The sequence below is a fragment of the Dermochelys coriacea genome, chromosome 3 (assembly GCF_009764565.3).
Source record: "Dermochelys coriacea isolate rDerCor1 chromosome 3, rDerCor1.pri.v4, whole genome shotgun sequence".
Classification (NCBI taxonomy): domain Eukaryota; kingdom Metazoa; phylum Chordata; order Testudines; family Dermochelyidae; genus Dermochelys; species Dermochelys coriacea.
This window is the reverse complement of record NC_050070.1, coordinates 38,365,749-38,384,100: the sequence shown is the minus strand read 5'-3', so window position 1 is coordinate 38,384,100 and position 18,352 is coordinate 38,365,749.

Sequence of the window (18,352 nt, the reverse complement as noted above, 5' to 3'; positions counted from 1 at the left end):
TTCTTCATAATTTAACCTAGTTTCCACTTTTTGTATAATTCTTTTTTGAGTTTCAGGTCGTTGAAGATCTCCTGGTTAAACTAGGGACAAGCTGGGTACTAAAGTTAAACTGACTGGTCTACAATTACCTGGATTGTCCTTATTCCCCTTTTTAAAGATAGGTACCATATTTGTTCTTTTCCTGTCCTCTGGGATCTCTCCTGTCCTCTTTTCATATTACATATCTTTCTGACACAATAGTATAGTTTGCTTTTATGCCCTTAATAATATTTCTTTGAAAAATTGCCAACTCCCCTGAACTTTTTTCCCTTAAATTTGTTTCACATGGGATCTTACCTACTAATTCCTTGAGTTTGCTCAAGTCTGCCTTTTTGAAGTCCATTGTCTGCTGTTCTGCTGTTTCACCATCTACCATTCTTTAGAGTCATGAACTCATCATTTCATGATCACTTTCACCAAACTTGCCTTCCACCTTCAAATTCCCACCCAGTTCCTCCCCATTTGTCAGAATCAAATCTAGAATAAACTGTCCACTAGTAGCTTTCTCTACCTTCTGAAATTGAAAAAAAAAATGGTCTCCAATACATTCCAAGAACTTGTTGGATAAGTTGTGCCTGCTGTATTGTTTTCCCAACAGATGTCTGGGTAGTTGAATTTCCCCCATCACCACCAAGTCCTGTGCTTTGGCTAATTTTGTTATCTGTTTAAAAAAAACTTTATCTACCTCTTCTTCCTGGTTACATGGTCTACAGTAAACCTCTAGCATGACATCATCTTTGGGATATTTTTTACCCCTCTTATACTTACCCAGAGACTTTCAACTGGTTTGCCGCCACTTCTGTCTCAACCTCAGTCTCAACCGCAAATGTGTGCATATTTGATATGCGAGTCAATGCTTACTCCATTTTTCGCTGCCTGTCCTTCCTGAACAAGTTGTACACTTCTATACTAATATTCCAATCATGTGAATTATCCCACCATGTCTCTGTTTATCAATTATGTCATAATTGTGATTATTCACTACTGTCTTTAGTGCTTCCTATTTATTCCCCATACTTCTTGCATTAGTATACAGACATCTTAGATATTCATTAGATTTCCCCTCTATATTTCCTCGTCTGCCTTTGTCCCCGCTATGATTGTCCACCTTCCCCACAGATTCCCACTCTTCACCGGGTCTTCATGTTCTGGACTTACCTACTTACTGCCACTGTGTCTTTGTTTCTTTTGAACTCCCACTTAGATCTTGGTTGGGAGGTCTCCCCAGGGCAATTCTTTACCTTTTCCAGTTGAAATGTTCTCTTCTTTTTATAGCTTTGACTCTGGAGGTCATTTGTCTTCATGTCTTCCAAGGTTTAAATCACTAAAATGGCATTATCTAAGTTTATGTATTCAGACTGTTGGCCGATGGACATAGTTTACAGTAAACATCTTTTTATGTTTAATCAAATGATGTCAGATTTGATCTTTATCATGTAATCTTCAGTTCTATAGCTAAATTTTGAACCCATTATTCTCAAGAGGATTTGAAATTCAGGAATGATCCTAGTTATTTGCAAATGTGTGGTTCCACAAGCCTTGAATGTGTGGTAGGTTGTATACTGTCAGCACTTCCTTCTTTGACCACTTCTTACCATCACTTATTGGCTCACATTAACCCATCCCACACCCCTTGACAAATTGCTTGATAACCTAAAGAGTCTCCTTAAACAAATGCACTAATCAACAATTCTCAGGGCAATATCACTCTGGTAAATTTCCTAATCATCTCCTATTTAATCCAATGTGAGACTTCCCTCCCACCCCACCCCACCCCCCCTGTTCCTCAGACGTTCTTGTTAACTGCTGGAAATGGCCCACTTTGATTATCACCATAAAAGGTTTTCCTCCTCCCCCCCCCCACCTTCCTGCTGGTAATAGCTCATCTTAAGTGATCACTCTCCTTACAGTGTATATGATAAAACCCATTGTTTCATGTTCTCTGTGTATGTATATAAATCTCCCCACTGTATTTTTCACTGAATGCATCTGATGAAGTGAGCTGTAGCTCACGAAAGCTTATGCTCAAATAAATTTGTTAGTCTCTAAGGTGCCATAAGTACTCCTTTTCTTTTTGCGAATACAGACTAACACAGCTGCTACTCTGAAACCTATTCATTTTAGTGGTCACTAGAGCAGGCCTGAAATCTTCTGAGCTTCCCTTCCTGAGCTGCCAGTGTGTGTCCTTTCACACACTAAGCTGTTTGTGGAAGCCTTTAGAGGCTCTTACGCAATTTATTTCATGCTGGGACCAATAAAGCCTTGGGCTGACTGCACTGAAATTTAATTATATCAATCTCTGCATCTTACAAAACTCCATTCTAGCTATCTTCACTCTCAAAGGTACCACCAAAGTATAATGTCAAAAGTTCTTAAACTTATGGGTTGGTGGGAACACATCCAGGACAGAACATAGGATCTGAAAATTTATCAGTGGAGCATAAGCAGTTTGGAGCTATCACCTTTCTTCTGGCTTTTTCCTTTTTTTTTTTTTTTTACTGTTATGAGCAACTATGTACATGTCTGCTGCTATAAAATCAATTTTAATCAATTTAGAAATAAAATCATCTTACACTTATTTAACAAAGATTCAGAAATTCATGATAATATATAGATATCTCTCTCTCTCTCTCTCTCTCTCTCTCTCTCTCGGGAGATTGCATAAACTATTTGAGAAATATTTCATGAACAGAGTCACGTTTAATTTTTGTAAATAATATTATAAAGAAATATAGAATATATTTTCAAATAAGAGATAATTCTTGAAAAATATTTAAAATATAAAGAGCCTATCTATTGTTTATCCATCCTCTGAACAATTTTCATCATTTTGTTTTTAAAAATATTTATCATACTTTGAGAGCAATTTTCTCAATGTTTAACATTATAAACATTTTGTCAAACAACACTTCAACATCTGATATTTATATATTTGTAGTTAATATTTGTATTTAAAGTTTTGATTACTTTTTCTAAAATACATATTTGATGATAACTTTGTTAGGGTATGTAAGGGTTAAGTAAAAACCTGGGTAACCACTATAGGGAGGAAGGCACAGGCACACAAATTTCTTTGCTTGATAGATAAAGTTGCCACCCTTTTCCCTCCCCTTCTGCTTTTTAAGGATAGATAAGTGTTGCGGTTACATAAGGAATGTGGTTGTCTGAGGGATATCCTTTGTGTGAAGAAGTGATATCTCCCCACTCCCTTCCTTTCCCAGCTACATAAACGATCTCGGGGTCATGGCCCCTTCCTCCCTCCCCTGTGAACTGCTGATTAAGAGAACTTGTGGCTTCAACTACTGCAAAGAAATGTATCTTCAAGGTAAAAATGTCTGTATAATATGCTTAATGGTGTAAACAGTAAACGGGCGGGTATAATTATATTCAGTATATAACTATTAATATTCATTTTATGGGCATTCATATTACTAAATAAAGGTTTTGGGGGTGGTGCAGTAAATGTGAGTATTTACATATTAACTTAGATAAAAGAGCATACTGTGATTAACTCAGTGAGTACTGGACAATTGGGTCGAGGGGAACAAGTACTGCAATAAATATTCAATCTGCCTCTGGGTCCTCCTGTTCCTTCTTTTCATCTCTAACAAACTTGATTTTACTTTATGCACTGCTTGACTGACACATTTTCTCATCTGGTTAAACAATCTGTAGTAAGAATCACTCTACAAAAGGAGAATATTATAGGAGAATGTTTTAGTATTGAACACAAAAATCCATGGATTTGAAACAGACTTCAAACAACCAAAACTTTTGCAAGGTTCTGTTATACAATGACATAGTGAAAGAAGACATGAAAAGAGGGAAGAGGCTGTGACTTACTATATGTTTGGACAGCAATAATATGTAATAATGATGTATAGTGTGTTGTTGTGAAGTGCATCTTTAGGTCTCACCTCATAGCCTCATGGAGCAGTAGAAGTGGAACACAGCTGTTTATGCTGGATTCTGTGTACCTTTGATCTTTGCCAACATTAGAGAAGTTTTCCAAGTGATGATGTCCAAACAATCTGGGGCCTTGTGAGCTGCTAGGTTCACAGACTCTGGAGGGTTTTGTGTAAATTGTGGTGAGTTTATAATACTTCACAGACATAACTCCTCGACTGTCACAACAGGCCCTCTGTAAGTGTTATAAGTTAGATGCATAAATGAAAGTGGCCTGTTTTTCAGAAAAAAGAAAAGGAGTACTTGGGGCACCTTAGAGACTAATAAATTTATTTGAGCATAAGCTTTTGTGGCTACAGATCACTTCTTCGGATGCATGCAGTGGAAAATACAGTAGGGGGATTTTATATACACAGAGAACATGAAACAATGGGTGTTACCATCCACGCTGTTATGAAAGTGATCAGCTAAGGTGAGCTATTACCAGCAGGAGAGAAAAAAAAAAAACCTTTTGTAGTGATAATCAAAGTGGGCCATTTCCAGCAGTTGACAAGAACATGTGAGGAAAAGTAGGGGGAAAAAGAAACATGGGGAAATAGTTTTACTTTACGGTATCCCCGATAATGTTACGGCAAACCTGGTGGCTGAACTTTGTGACTTTGTCGTCACCCATAACTGTTTCACATTTGGGGACAATGTATACCTTCAAATCAGTGGCATTGCTATGGTTACCTGGCCCCACAGTATGCCAACATTTTTATGGCTGACTTAGAACAACGCTTCCTCAGCTCTCGTCCTCTAATGCCCCTACTCTACTTGCGCTACATTGATGACATCATCATCTGGATCCATGGAAAATGAAGCCCTTGAGGAATTCCACCATGATTTCAACAATTTCCATTCCATCATCAACCTCAGCCTGGACCGGTCCACACAAGAGATCCACTTCCTGGACACTACAGTGCTAATAAGCGATGGTCACATAAACACCACCCTATACCGGAAACCTACTGACTGCTATACTTACCTACATGCATCCAGCTTTCATCCAGACAGACACGTGATCCATTGTCTACAACCAAGCTCTACGATACAACTGCATTTGCTCTGCCCTTAGACAGAGACAGACACCTGTTCTTACAACTAAAATACCCACCTGCTGAAGTGAAGAAACAGATTGACAGAGTCAGAAGAGTACCCAGAAGTCACCTTCTACAGGACAGGCCCAACAAAGAAAATAACAGAACGCCACTAGCCGTCATCTTCAGCCCCCAGCTAAAATCTCTCCAGCACATCATCAAGGATCTACAACCTATCCTGAAGGACGGCCCAGCACTCTCACAGATCTTGGGAGACAGGCCATCCTTGCTTACAGACAGCCCCCCAACCTGAAGCAAATACTCACCAGCAAACACACACTACACAACAAAAACACTAACCCAGGAACCTATCTTTGCAACAAAGCCCGTTGCCAACTGTGTCCACATATCTATTCAAGGGACACCATCATAGGGCCTAATCACATCAGCCACACTAACAGAGGCTTGTTCACCTGCACATCTACCAATGTGATATATGCCATCATGTGCCAGCAATGCCCCTCTGCCATGTACATTGGCCAAACCAGACAGTCTCTCCATAAAAAAATAAATGGACACAAATCAGACGTCAAGAATTATAACATTAAAAACCAGTCAGAGAACAGTTCAGTCTCTCTGGTCACTCAATTACAGATCTAAAAGTCGCAATATTACAACAACAAAAATTCAAAAACAGACTCCAACGAGAGACTGCTGAACTGGAATTAATTTGCAAACTGGAAACCATTAAATTAGGCTTGAATAAAGACTGGGAGTGGATGTGTCATTACACAAAGTAAAACTATTTTCCCATGTTTATTTTTCCCTCCTACTGTTCCGCACACGTTTTTGTCAACTTCTGGAAATGGCCCACCTTGATTATCACTACAAAAGTTTTTTTTTCTCTCCTGCTGATAATAGCTCACCTTACCTGATCACTCTCGTTACAATGTGTATGGTAATACCCATTGTTTCATGTTCCCTGTGTATATAAAATCCCCCTACTTAATTTTCCACTGCATGTATCCGATGAAGAGGGCTTTAGCCCATGAAAGCTTATGCTCAAATAACTTTGTTAGTCTCTAAGGTGCCACAAATACTCCTTTTCTTTTTGCGGATACAGACTAACACAGCTGCTACTCTGAAACTTGTTTTTCAGAGGCACTCCACTTTGATAATGGTGCCGTAAGTGAGTTGTCAAGGACCAGGAGGGAAGCAATGTTGCACTGCAATCAGTTCCTTAAGCTCAGCCCCTCGGGTGGTTCAGTAAATCATGCTGCCTCTCATACTGTCAAACTGCCCCTCCTTGTGTCTTGACCGAGGCCACACTAGCTGCTCAGCCAAGGAGGAGAATTAGCTATAGGTGGTGACTAGTGTCCAATGAGGTAATCTAAGTAGCACTACTATCGTCAACTGTCAGTTGACATGGGCTTGTCCCAAAATCAAAGGACCTATGGATATTTTTTTTCCATACATGAACGTTTGAGATTGAGAATATACTATGATCTTTAGGGGAAAAAACAGTTGCAACTTTTCAATCCCAGTGACTGGTATGATTTGGTTTATATCAAACTACATTTTCAAAGCTATGCTTGCATGGAAAAGTGCTACAAACTTACTTTAAAATAGCAGTCTGAGATTCTGCTTAATATCTGCATTTCCTTGAAATTAGGAGGCCCATGGCTGTAGAGACCCACAAAGATGAGAGCTGAGTTTTGTTCTTATTTGTATATAAAAAAAAGCAGCTGGAGATCAGAAAGGGGCAAGCAAGTGACAGGCAAAATTCAAAAGGTCTGTGGAATCTGAGATTACAATGACTGGCATATACCAAAATGGGGAAACAAATCAAGGAAGATTTTGGGTCTGTAATTGTGCTGCATGGATGTAGATATCACTGTAATACAAAAGGTTCCAGGATCATGATATTGTCGATACAATAGTATGAGACTTTCAAAGTGCTTCTAAAGAGATTCATTAGTAGCCTTGGGATTTACAGAGTTCTCTGGGATATTTACTTAAATAAAAACAACCCTGAAAAAGGACATTCTAATGCAATGAAATGGTGTGTTCAGATTTATGCCATTTGCCAGGATATTGCTATGGCTTTAATTCTTAGTATTTATGGCCTATATAAAGGATGAACATTACGGCTATTGCTAGTTATCAGGGGTTTTCCCTTGATAAAATGGTAGAGCTACTGAGTTTCCACTTAACATTACAGCAGGTCATTACTTGATCCTGGTCCATTCAAGTAAATGGGAGTAGGATTAAGCCTATAGGACTCAACCCTGCAAGGTACTGAGCAAACAGAGACCTGATCCAAAAAAGTACTTAAGTGCATGTTTGTCTTTAAGCCCTTGAGTAGTCTCACAGACTCTAACATTAAAAATCTTAAAGTTAAGCATGTGTTTAAGTGTTTTGCTATATCAGGATCTTTATTGTTCAGTTTGCAGGATGAAGTCACACTGAACAAACCATTTATTTAGATAATGAGCTTGACAAATCGCAAAAGTGGTACAAGATGGCAAATTACGTTCTTGAGGACCAGTAGTGGGCAACTAATATAACTGGGAACTAACACTTATTTAGGTTTATCCAATTGTTGCTTGATTATTTGCTATTGTCTTTTGAGCAGTATTTTAATCTGGATATCCTATGGATATAGAGGATTTAGGACCTGATGTACAACCCTTTTAAATAAATGGGAGACTTTCCATTGATTTAGTGGGCTTTCAATCATGCCCGTAAAAATCAGAATAACTGCACTAGCAAGGTGACTGTTTGGGGGTAATGGAGGTGTGTTTTAAAAGTCAAATAAATTGTTTCTCCAATATTTTTTCTGTGAAAAGACAATTATTTACAGATAGAGGTGGACAACATTTGTTTTGAAATTTATTTTAAAAAATAGAAGGGGAAAAATAGAAATGAAATGTTTTGTTTTGGGTTGAACAAAATATTTCATTCGACCAGAAGCAAGTTGTTGTTTTTTGTTTCTTGACTCTTTTGATTCACCAAAATATTTTGTTCATGGGTTAATCCCAGAAGAGGGGGGTTTTATTTTTATTTTTTTTCAGAATTGCCAGTATAACAGTGGCTCCATGGGTCACCACTGAGAATACTAAATTCAGGACAAACTGCTAAGAAATAGGGCAGATACACCCCAAAACTGGCGGTTATTCTCCCTTAAGATATACCAAACCAGTAACAAAAGTAAACTTCTGTTTCACCACACTGGCCAACAAGAAGTCATAAAAGCAGTTTCCTGAGGCATTCCAGTCCTGGATTCAACACCCAGATACTAGACTTAACGATGAGTAGTTCTTTAAAACCAGTTTAATCAAAGAAACGGTTCTTCTGATCCCAAAGGATCAGTCACACACCCAGGTCAATATATAACTCAGATCTTACTCAGAAATTATGCTGTTGCCAATCCTTTTCTATCTAAAATCTAAAGGTTTATTTATAAAAAGTAAGAAAGAAAGGTGAGAGTTAAAATTGGTGAAAGGAATCAAATACATACAATAATTGCAAAGTTCTTGGTTCAGGCTTGTAGCAGTGATGGAATAAACTGTTGGCTTAAGTCAAGTCTCTGGTTGCTTCCAAATCATTGGTAGGTCCTCGATACCTTGGTTACAATGCTCCCATTAGTATAAATCCATAGTCCAGAGGCTTGAGCAGAATAGAGGCTTGAGCAGGAAAGAAGCAAAATGGAGATGTTTCCAGTGCCTTTTATAGCTTCTGCCATGTGGAGGGAAATCCAATGTTTCAAACAAAGTCCTCAGCACAGCTAGTGGAAAATTACAGATAAAAGATGGTGTTTGGAGTCACATGGGCAAGTCACATCTCCATGCATAATTTTGCTTAGTCACAGCAGCGGTCATTACTTATACTTTAGATGGAACGTCCACAGGAAAGTCCATTCACCGTAAATGGGCGTCTTCCATTGTGAGTTAAGTGTTCTTTTGATGGGCCACTTAACTTGAATAGTCCCTTCAAGATTTTCAGTCTAAATACCTTGTGGGCATTACTACAGGAGCAAACATATTTGAAATACAGGTGTAGAGCCAATGCTCAAAACTTCAAATACAAAAACGATACATGCATACAAATAGCATAATATTCATAGACACCTTACTTGACAACCTTTGAACAAGATTTGTTGCAATTATATAGCAGTGGAAGCAACAATTATCTACATGGTCATTTTTATCAGATAACATAACAGCCAACAAACCAAAAATTATATTATTTGCACAGATCTACTTACAGCTCTGTAAGGATAATTTTTCTCTGATCATTTCCATGTCTGGATAACCTATTCTCTTTTCTGACTGGCTAATGAACTACTCCTTCTGCCTGTTTTCACAGTAATAACTAATAAACAAATTCAACTTTGGAAAAGGACTGTTGCAAACTTGATACATATGTTACTGGCTGCTCTAAAAATTATCGTTGTTCATAAAATTTTGCCCCCATTCAGTTTGTCTGGCTTCAGAAGAGTTTTATTCCACTTTTAATAAAATAACTTAGAGCTAAGTCATTTGCCATAACTGTAACCAAACAGGCCTCCTCCACAGCAGATGAGACTCAAATATGGAGAGCGTATTTAGACAAGTTTAGGTCACTGATGGCTGCTATGCATTTGGAATCAAAAAGCTTTTCTATGGTAATTATTATTTATTATTGCGGTGGATCACAACCTCAGTGTGAGCCAACAATGTGCTGTTGCAAAAAAGCAAATGCAATTTTGGGTTGCATTAACAGAGACATAACATGCACATCATGGGAGGTGATAGTACCACTGTAGTCAGTGCTGGTTAGGCCTCAGCTGGATTACTGTGTCCAATTTGGGTCACCGATGTATAGAAAGGATGTAGAGAAATAAGTGCCGACTTCCCCTCTGCCCGGCGGGTGCTTGACCCCCTCCCCCTGGCCCCCGCCCCTGCCCCATCTCTTCTCACCCACATTCCACCGCTCCCCAAAAGTCCATGCTCCACCCTGCCTTTTCCCACCCCAGCCCTGTCCCCATTCCACCCCCCTTCCCCCAAATCCCAGTCCCCGCCCTGCCTCTTCTCTGCCTCCTCCCCTGAACACACCGTGTTCCCGCTCCTCCACTTCCCTCCCGGAAAGTCCTAACAGCTGTTTGGCAGCACTTAGGTGGGGGGGAAGCGCTGGGAGAGAGGGGGAGAAGAGGAGCAGCATGCTCAGGGGTGGGGGAAGAAGAAGGCGAGGAGTGGGGAGCTTGGCTGCCAGTGGGTGCGGAGCACCCGCTAATTTTTCCCCATGGGTGCTCCAGCCCTGGAGCACCCACAGAGTTGGCGCCTATGTGTAGAGAAACTGTCAAGGATACAGAGGCAAGTGACAAAGATGATCAATGGGATGGAACGCAAACCATATGGGCAAATGCTGAAGGAACTGAGTATGTTTAGTTTGAAAAAGAAGAGATAATAGGGAACATGATGGCAGTCTTCAATGGCTTGAAATAGGCTTCAAAGGCTGCCATAAAAAAAGATGAAGAAAAATTGTTCTTTCTTGCCGCAGACGGCAGGACAAGAGGCAATGGATTCAAACTACAGCATACCAGATATAGATAAATCTCAGGGAAAACTTCCTAACTGTAAGAACAGTAGGACAATGGAACAAACTGCCTAGGGAAATCGTGGAAGCTCCTTCACTGGAGTTTTCAAGAAGCTGGATAGTGTAGCCTTTTATTTTATTTAAAGTGAATTTAGTAACATTGTATTATGCCACTGTGGATTCGGCTCCGGTGACTACAGTTTTAAACTCAGAGTGAAAGTCACCTCTGCTACTTGTTTCAGATTTCGAGCCTCTAGGAACACATGAAGACCAAGGATAGTGACCACACATACATTCACAAGTACAAGGTCTAGTTCGTTTTACAAATTTTAGTAAGTTACAATTAAAGTCATGATTACCCATGCATATAGAAATTCTATTCAGACCTATGCACAAGTTACAGATATAGTCATACTCACATCCTTAAATGATATACTTATGGTCTGATGGATGCCTTGCCAATTGATCATCAGTAGAGGGATGTTGCTGCTGGAATTTTCCCATAGGGAACTCATTTTACCCAATCTGGGAGCCTTCTTTTATCTTGTGATTTTGACTATACCTGACACTCTGCGCATGTGCATGAATGTGTCAACCCTCTTTTTTCTTATTTGTATTGTGCCCCCCAATAATATTGGGGTACCCCATTTTCCACAGGTTGTGGATAGTTCCTTTTATTCTCATGAGCATTAATACACAGCCTGTACCCTACAGTTAAGGGATGTGTTTGAAAAATGTGTCTTTAGGACATTTTGTGATCCAAAATTAATCTTGCAGCTAACTTTTCACAATACTACCATTGGTACATCTTTTCTGGTAATCTTTTGGGATTGGGTTATTATTTAGTCATTTACTTATGTTGAGCATTTGTTAACTCTAAGGCATAGTACCTAATGCATACTTATCACTTCTATTTACTTATCAATTTTATACTTCTGTAATCCCACAATTTAAATCTATGTAGATTACAATGATTATATATGAAATTACACATTAGTTAATCATAACATCACACAATAAATGAATGATAAAATGAACTAATTGACCACAATAGCCATCTGGATATCCATGGTTTAGATATAAGTCCTGTGTTTTGGCAGGAAGTTAAATTAGATGACCCTTGCAGTCCCTTCTAAACCTATGATTCTGTGATTTCTACAGTCCCAGAAGCTTGCATTGTGCTGTTCAGACAAAATTCAAGTCCCTACCCTAAGAAACTTTCTATCTATTGCTTGTTCCTTCCATACGCCAAATGCTTTTTGCAAGGTGTTACATATCCGTGGCCCTCAGTGAACCCCAGGAGAACTGAGGGCATTGATCTGACCCATTACAAATCAAAATAGACTAGGAAAAATATTCACAATCAGTTATCTGTTATTTCCTCACTAGGAGAAAATTCCAAATCCTTCATAATCGCTCAAAAATTCCTTTCAACTAATCAAAATGCTTATGACAAAAAAGAAACCCTAACTGATTGGTCAAAAATAGGTTTCCTCTGTGCTTCTTTGTCAATAATGTAGGAATGATATGTATTAATTTTTATGAATGTTATGTATATATAATATGCAGATTTGGGTGGTTATGGTATTGATGACTAAAAGGTAGCTAAAGGGTAAGTCCTGCAGGAACCCACAAACAATGGTTATAGATGGAATTCAATTGCCTGGTTCTGGAAGGGACAATTCAAGAATCCACTATGGGAAAAGTATCCCTTTAGAGAAATTCATAAACCAGTCTAGTCAGGTTCAGGTGCCTTGATGAAAACCCCATAGGATCATTATGTGGGAATTCTGACCAAAAGGGGTTGGCAATAGATAAACACACTACCTGTGACCTAGGGGTAACCTACCTCACTGAGCCCAGTGTTTGTGGGAGCTTGGGTTAGATGGAACCTGCTTAAGCTGTCAGTAAATGTTAAGTTTAGTACGACAAGTTGAGTTTAGGCTTTTACTTTTTTAACCATTTCTCTCCTCTTGTTAAATTTCTGTGAACCAACACTGTAGTATTGTAGCTGGGTTGGTAATACTCACCCACCTTGTCTCTCTATCAAACAGTACATCATATATGTTTTTGAAGAAGCTCTCCTGGATCACTGCAAGTTCCTACTTGTCACAAAGCTCCCAGCAATAATTCAGTAGCAGGACCCAAACTCGGTTAGATTACCTGAGATAAATATGATTGGTAAATAGAGGTTGTTGTAGCCTGGTAAGCCAGTCTGAAGTAGGGTGAACTGAAGCATTCCACTCTGGGAAAAGAGAAGGTGTTGGTCTGTCACTTGAAAGCAGTGCCCTTGGAGAGAAAAATAGAGATGTCAGGTGCAGTTCACCCCTGAATTGTAAATTCCCCATCTCTGCTGTTTTTACTTTCTGTACATCATTCTTACTGAACTTGTAGGGAAATATTAAGTTGCCTTATATAGAACCATATTCTGATATCAGATACTCCAGTGTCATTGTGCCTCTGGGTCACAGCTCAGAATGCCATGTTCAGGACAAACTGCTGAGAAATAGGGCAGACTCACCTAAAACTCGTGATTCTTCTATCTACCAAGCCAATAACAAAAGTAAACTTCTGTCTCACCACACTGGTTAACAGGAAGTCAAAAATGTAGCTCCTTAGGCATTCCAGCTCTTGTCTCACAACCTAGACATTGGACTCTATTATGAGTGGTTACTGAAAACCAATTTAATCAAATATATAGTTCTCCTAATACCAAGAGATCAGCTACTTAGCCAGCTTAATATATAATGCAGATCCTACCCAATAATCATGCTGATGCTAACCCTTTAGTAAGTAAAAACTAAATATTTAATAATAAAAGAAAAGAAGAAGAGAGTTAATAAAGATTAAGAGATCATATACATAGAAATAATTGCAAAGGCCTTATATCAGGTTTGCAGCAGTGATTGAATATACTGCTGGCTTGTAAAGTCTCTCTTTTAATTTAGAAAAGATTGGAAGGTCCTCTGTCCATAGTTCAAAATTCTCTTTTTAGTTGTAAATCCACAGTCCAGAGAATCAGGGCAGGAAAGAGGCAAAATGAAGATATATTGGGGGTCTTTTTTGTCCTTTGCCATGTGCCTGGAAATATACTGTCTTTGTGGAAAGTTACTGGCCTAAGATGGAGTCCAGGGTCACATGAGCATATCATATGCCTTACATGCTTTGATGACTCACGGGGCAGACATTGCCCATATTCTTGCTGAAGTGTCCACAGGAAGAGCTACCTGGTTGGAATGAGTTGTGAGGGTGCCTTGCCTTAATATACATTTTACTAGGTGGGGGTTACCCAGGAATACAACACATATGTATGATGCCAGTACATAGTCAATATTCATAACTTCACATACAAAAATGATACATGCATATAAACAGGATAACCATACTTAACAAATCATAACTTTTCCACTGACACCTTACATGCTGTACTTTGTACTAGATTTGTTGCAATTGTATAACCATGGCAATATCAATGATATAGTCATATTCAGTCAACCAGCATCACATCCAGATTCTGGAGTAATATCTTACTCCACAAAAGATTCCACTGACTTAAACTGGAGTAAGTGTATCAGAATCTATGTCCCAGTTAGTTTATTAGTGAACCCACCCTTTGCCAGCAATTCAGGGAGTTCTGTCCTGATTAAGCTGTGGGTACTAACTCCTATTTTTGAAGAAGGGATTGTGGAATCTGTTTCTCTTGTCTATTATGAACACAAACATAGAAATATGAATAGTTTGAAAAGACAGAGAGGAAGGCAGCTTGAATCATTATTTTGTTGTGATAATCTGACAAAAAGTTCAAGTAACAAAAACATGTAAATTGTGCGTAATTATTTGTATTCACCTTTTACTTTGATGTAAATTCCCATTGCGCTCTTCAAGACAAATATATTTGTATATAACTGTCTTATGTTGGCTGATTTCTGGAGCCCCATATCAATTATGTATACAATTACTGGAAAACAAATCAATAGTCTTTTTTTTTCTTTTAGAATGTCTGCTATCCTCCTGTTTCCAGCAAGATGAGTTGTCTCCTAGTCTAATGACTGCTATGAAATCAGAGTCATGCTCTAACAATAACGTGATTTTGGTTTATCGGAGAAATGAGGTTTTCTGATCCCCGTAACTACTCAAGCACAACAGTCATTTGAGAACAGGCATTTTGAATTTGTGCTTGAAGAAATGCATGTACTTCTCAAGAATAATTTTTATTAACTGACGTTCAGAAAATGACAGCAATATTTGTGTGTATCCTTAAAAAGCAGTTAAATTGCACTATAGTAAATATAGGTATGAAAAACACAGAGAATATGTTGATAGTTTCTGACATGCTTACTTTGGTTACAGTGCACAGAGGAATCAATTTGACTAGATTAATAAAACAGAGAGCCAAATTCTGTCCTTCATCATTGTCCTGAAAATCCAGAGTAGCTCCAGTGTCTTCAATTAAGTTAATTTAGGTTTAAATCACTGTAAATGAGGGCAGATTTGATACAACATCTTCAAAGTGAGCTGAGAGAAAAACAAAATGCTTTTTGTAGGACTGCTGGCTTTTATGAATATTTCTGCACCTCAAGCTATGTCAGTTCCAAACAGTTCAATACAAAAATGAGAGTGGATTGAGCTAAAGCCAGTAGAATCCTAAAAAATAGAGAGGCTTCAGGATCCTGGAGGGTCAAAGCCTCTTTTTTTAAAAAACAATAACAACCTATATCTCCAGTTCTACAAAGACGGATATACATACATGCTTAACTTTATGCATTGAGACTAATCCCATTGAAGTTAAGTGGAACTACTCACAAAGTTTTCAGAGTAGCAGCCGTGTTAGTCTGTATTCTCAAAAAGAAAAGGAGTACTTGTGGCACCTTAGAGACTAACAAATTTATTAGAGCATAAGCTTTCGTGAGCTACAGCTCACTTCATCGGATGCATTTGGTGGAAAAAACAGAGTAGAGATTTATATACACACACACAGAGAACATGAAACAATGGGTTTATCATACACACTGTAAGGAGAGTGATCACTTAAGATAAGCCATCACCAACAGCAGGGGGGGGAAGGAGGAAAACCTTTCATGGTGACAAGCAGGTAGGCTAATTCCAGCAGTTAACAAGAATATCAGAGGAACAGTGGGGGGTGGGGTGGGAGGGAGAAATACCATGGGGAAATAGTTTTACTTTGTGTAATGACTCATCCATTCCCAGTCTCTATTCAAGCCTAAGTTAATTGTATCCAGTTTGCAAATTAATTCCAATTCAGCAGTCTCTCGTTGGAGTCTGTTTTTGAAGCTTTTTTGTTGAAGTATAGCCACTCTTAGGTCTGTGATCGAGTGACCAGAGAGATTGAAGTGTTCTCCAACTGGTTTTTGAATGTTATAATTCTTGACGTCTGATTTGTGTCCATTCATTCTTTTACGTAGAGACTGTCCAGTTTGGCCAATGTACATGGCAGAGGGGCATTGCTGGCACATGATGGCATATATCACATTGGTAGATGCGCAGGTGAAGGAGCCTCTGATAGTGTGGCTGATGTGATTAGGCCCTATGATGGTATCCCCTGAATAGATATGTGGACAGAGTTGGCAACGGGCTTTGTTGCAAGGATAGGTTCCTGGGTTAGTGGTTCTGTTGTGTGGTGTGTGGTTGCTGGTGAGTATTTGCTTCAGATTGGGGGGCTGTCTGTAAGCAAGGACTGGTCTATCTCCCAAGATCTGAGAGAGCGATGGCTCGTCCTTCAGGATAGGTTGTAGATTGACAGAGCCAGAAGAGTACCCAGAAGTCACCTACTACAGGACAGGCCCAACAAAGAAAACAACAGAACGCCACTAGCCATCACCTTCAGCCCCCAACTAAAACCCCTCCAACGCATCATCAAGGATCTACAACCTATCCTGAAGGACGAGCCATCGCTCTCTCAGATCTTGGGAGATAGACCAGTCCTTGCTTACAGACAGCCCCCCAATCTGAAGCAAATACTCACCAGCAACCACACACCACACAACAGAACCACTAACCCAGGAACCTATCCTTGCAACAAAGCCCGTTGCCAACTCTGTCCACATATCTATTCAGGGGATACCATCATAGGGCCTAATCACATCAGCCACACTATCAGAGGCTCCTTCACCTGCGCATCTACCAATGTGATATATGCCATCATGTGCCAGCAATGCCCCTCTGCCATGTACATTGGCCAAACTGGACAGTCTCTACGTAAAAGAATGAATGGACACAAATCAGACGTCAAGAATTATAACATTCAAAAACCAGTTGGAGAACACTTCAATCTCTCTGGTCACTCGATCACAGACCTAAGAGTGGCTATACTTCAACAAAAAAGCTTCAAAAACAGACTCCAACGAGAGACTGCTGAATTGGAATTAATTTGCAAACTGGATACAATTAACTTAGGCTTGAATAGAGACTGGGAATGGATGAGTCATTACACAAAGTAAAACTATTTCCCCATGGTATTTCTCCCTCCCACCCCACCCCCCACTGTTCCTCTGATATTCTTGTTAACTGCTGGAATTAGCCTACCTGCTTGTCACCATGAAAGGTTTTCCTCCTTCCCCCCCCTGCTGTTGGTGATGGCTTATCTTAAGTGATCACTCTCCTTACAGTGTGTATGATAAACCCATTGTTTCATGTTCTCTGTGTGTGTGTATATAAATCTCTACTCTGTTTTTTCCACCAAATGCATCCGATGAAGTGAGCTGTAGCTCACGAAAGCTTATGCTCTAATAAATTTGTTAGTCTCTAAGGTGCCACAAGTACTCCTTTACTCACAAAGTGTGAACTTAAATACACACTTAAATCTTTGCAGGATTAGAGTCTTCATTTTTAAATTGATTTTATGTTTTGTAATGAACACTTAATGTGATATGAAAAAGGATTTTATGTGATACAGTATCTAATAGCATAATAAACTAAGCTTTCTTATAAATCAGAAGTTACGATCAAAGCTTTCATCAACATGTTACATTTTAAAAGTGATCTTTTCTTTAAAGAAAACCTTTTCTAGGAGAAACAATGACTTTTTACAATAGAAAACTAAGGAAGCAACAGATTATTTCCATGGCAAATGACAGCAGAAGACTTCTGATATAATCCACTTCGGAGATACTCCTTAAAAATAAAAGAGATGGATCCTGCTAGGGTCTGAACACCTTCTAGGAAGTGCTGAATGCCTTCAACTTCAATACAATTTAAGAGCATTCAGCTCTTGAAAATATTTGTTTATGGTAATACTCATTCCAGTCATTCAAGAAAGAGCAGTCCCTTCTCTGAATGAGCTCACAGTCTAAGGACAAATTGATACCTTGACAGAGTTTAGAGGAAGGGCAACAACAACAGGCAATCTATATACTCATCAGCTTGATTCACTGTAGGCAGCACCACAGAAGTAGTTCTTTAAGGGTTAGTCTACACTAGAAACGCAACAGCGGTGCAGTTGCGATGCTGTAGTGCATCTGCTGAAGATGCTTTCCTATTGGCATAATAAAATCACCTCCCCGAGAGGCAGTAGCTATGTTGTGGGAGAAGCTCTTCCATCGACATAGCACTGTCCACACCGGCACTTAGGTTGGCATAACTTACATCACTCAGGAGGCTGGTTTACTCACACCCCTGAGCAATATAAATATACTGACATAAGCTGTAGTGTAGACAAGCCCTAATATAAACTGAGTAAGGGTTTTGCAGATGAGCTGAGGAAGGATGTGCCATAGCTGGGGATGGGGATTTGG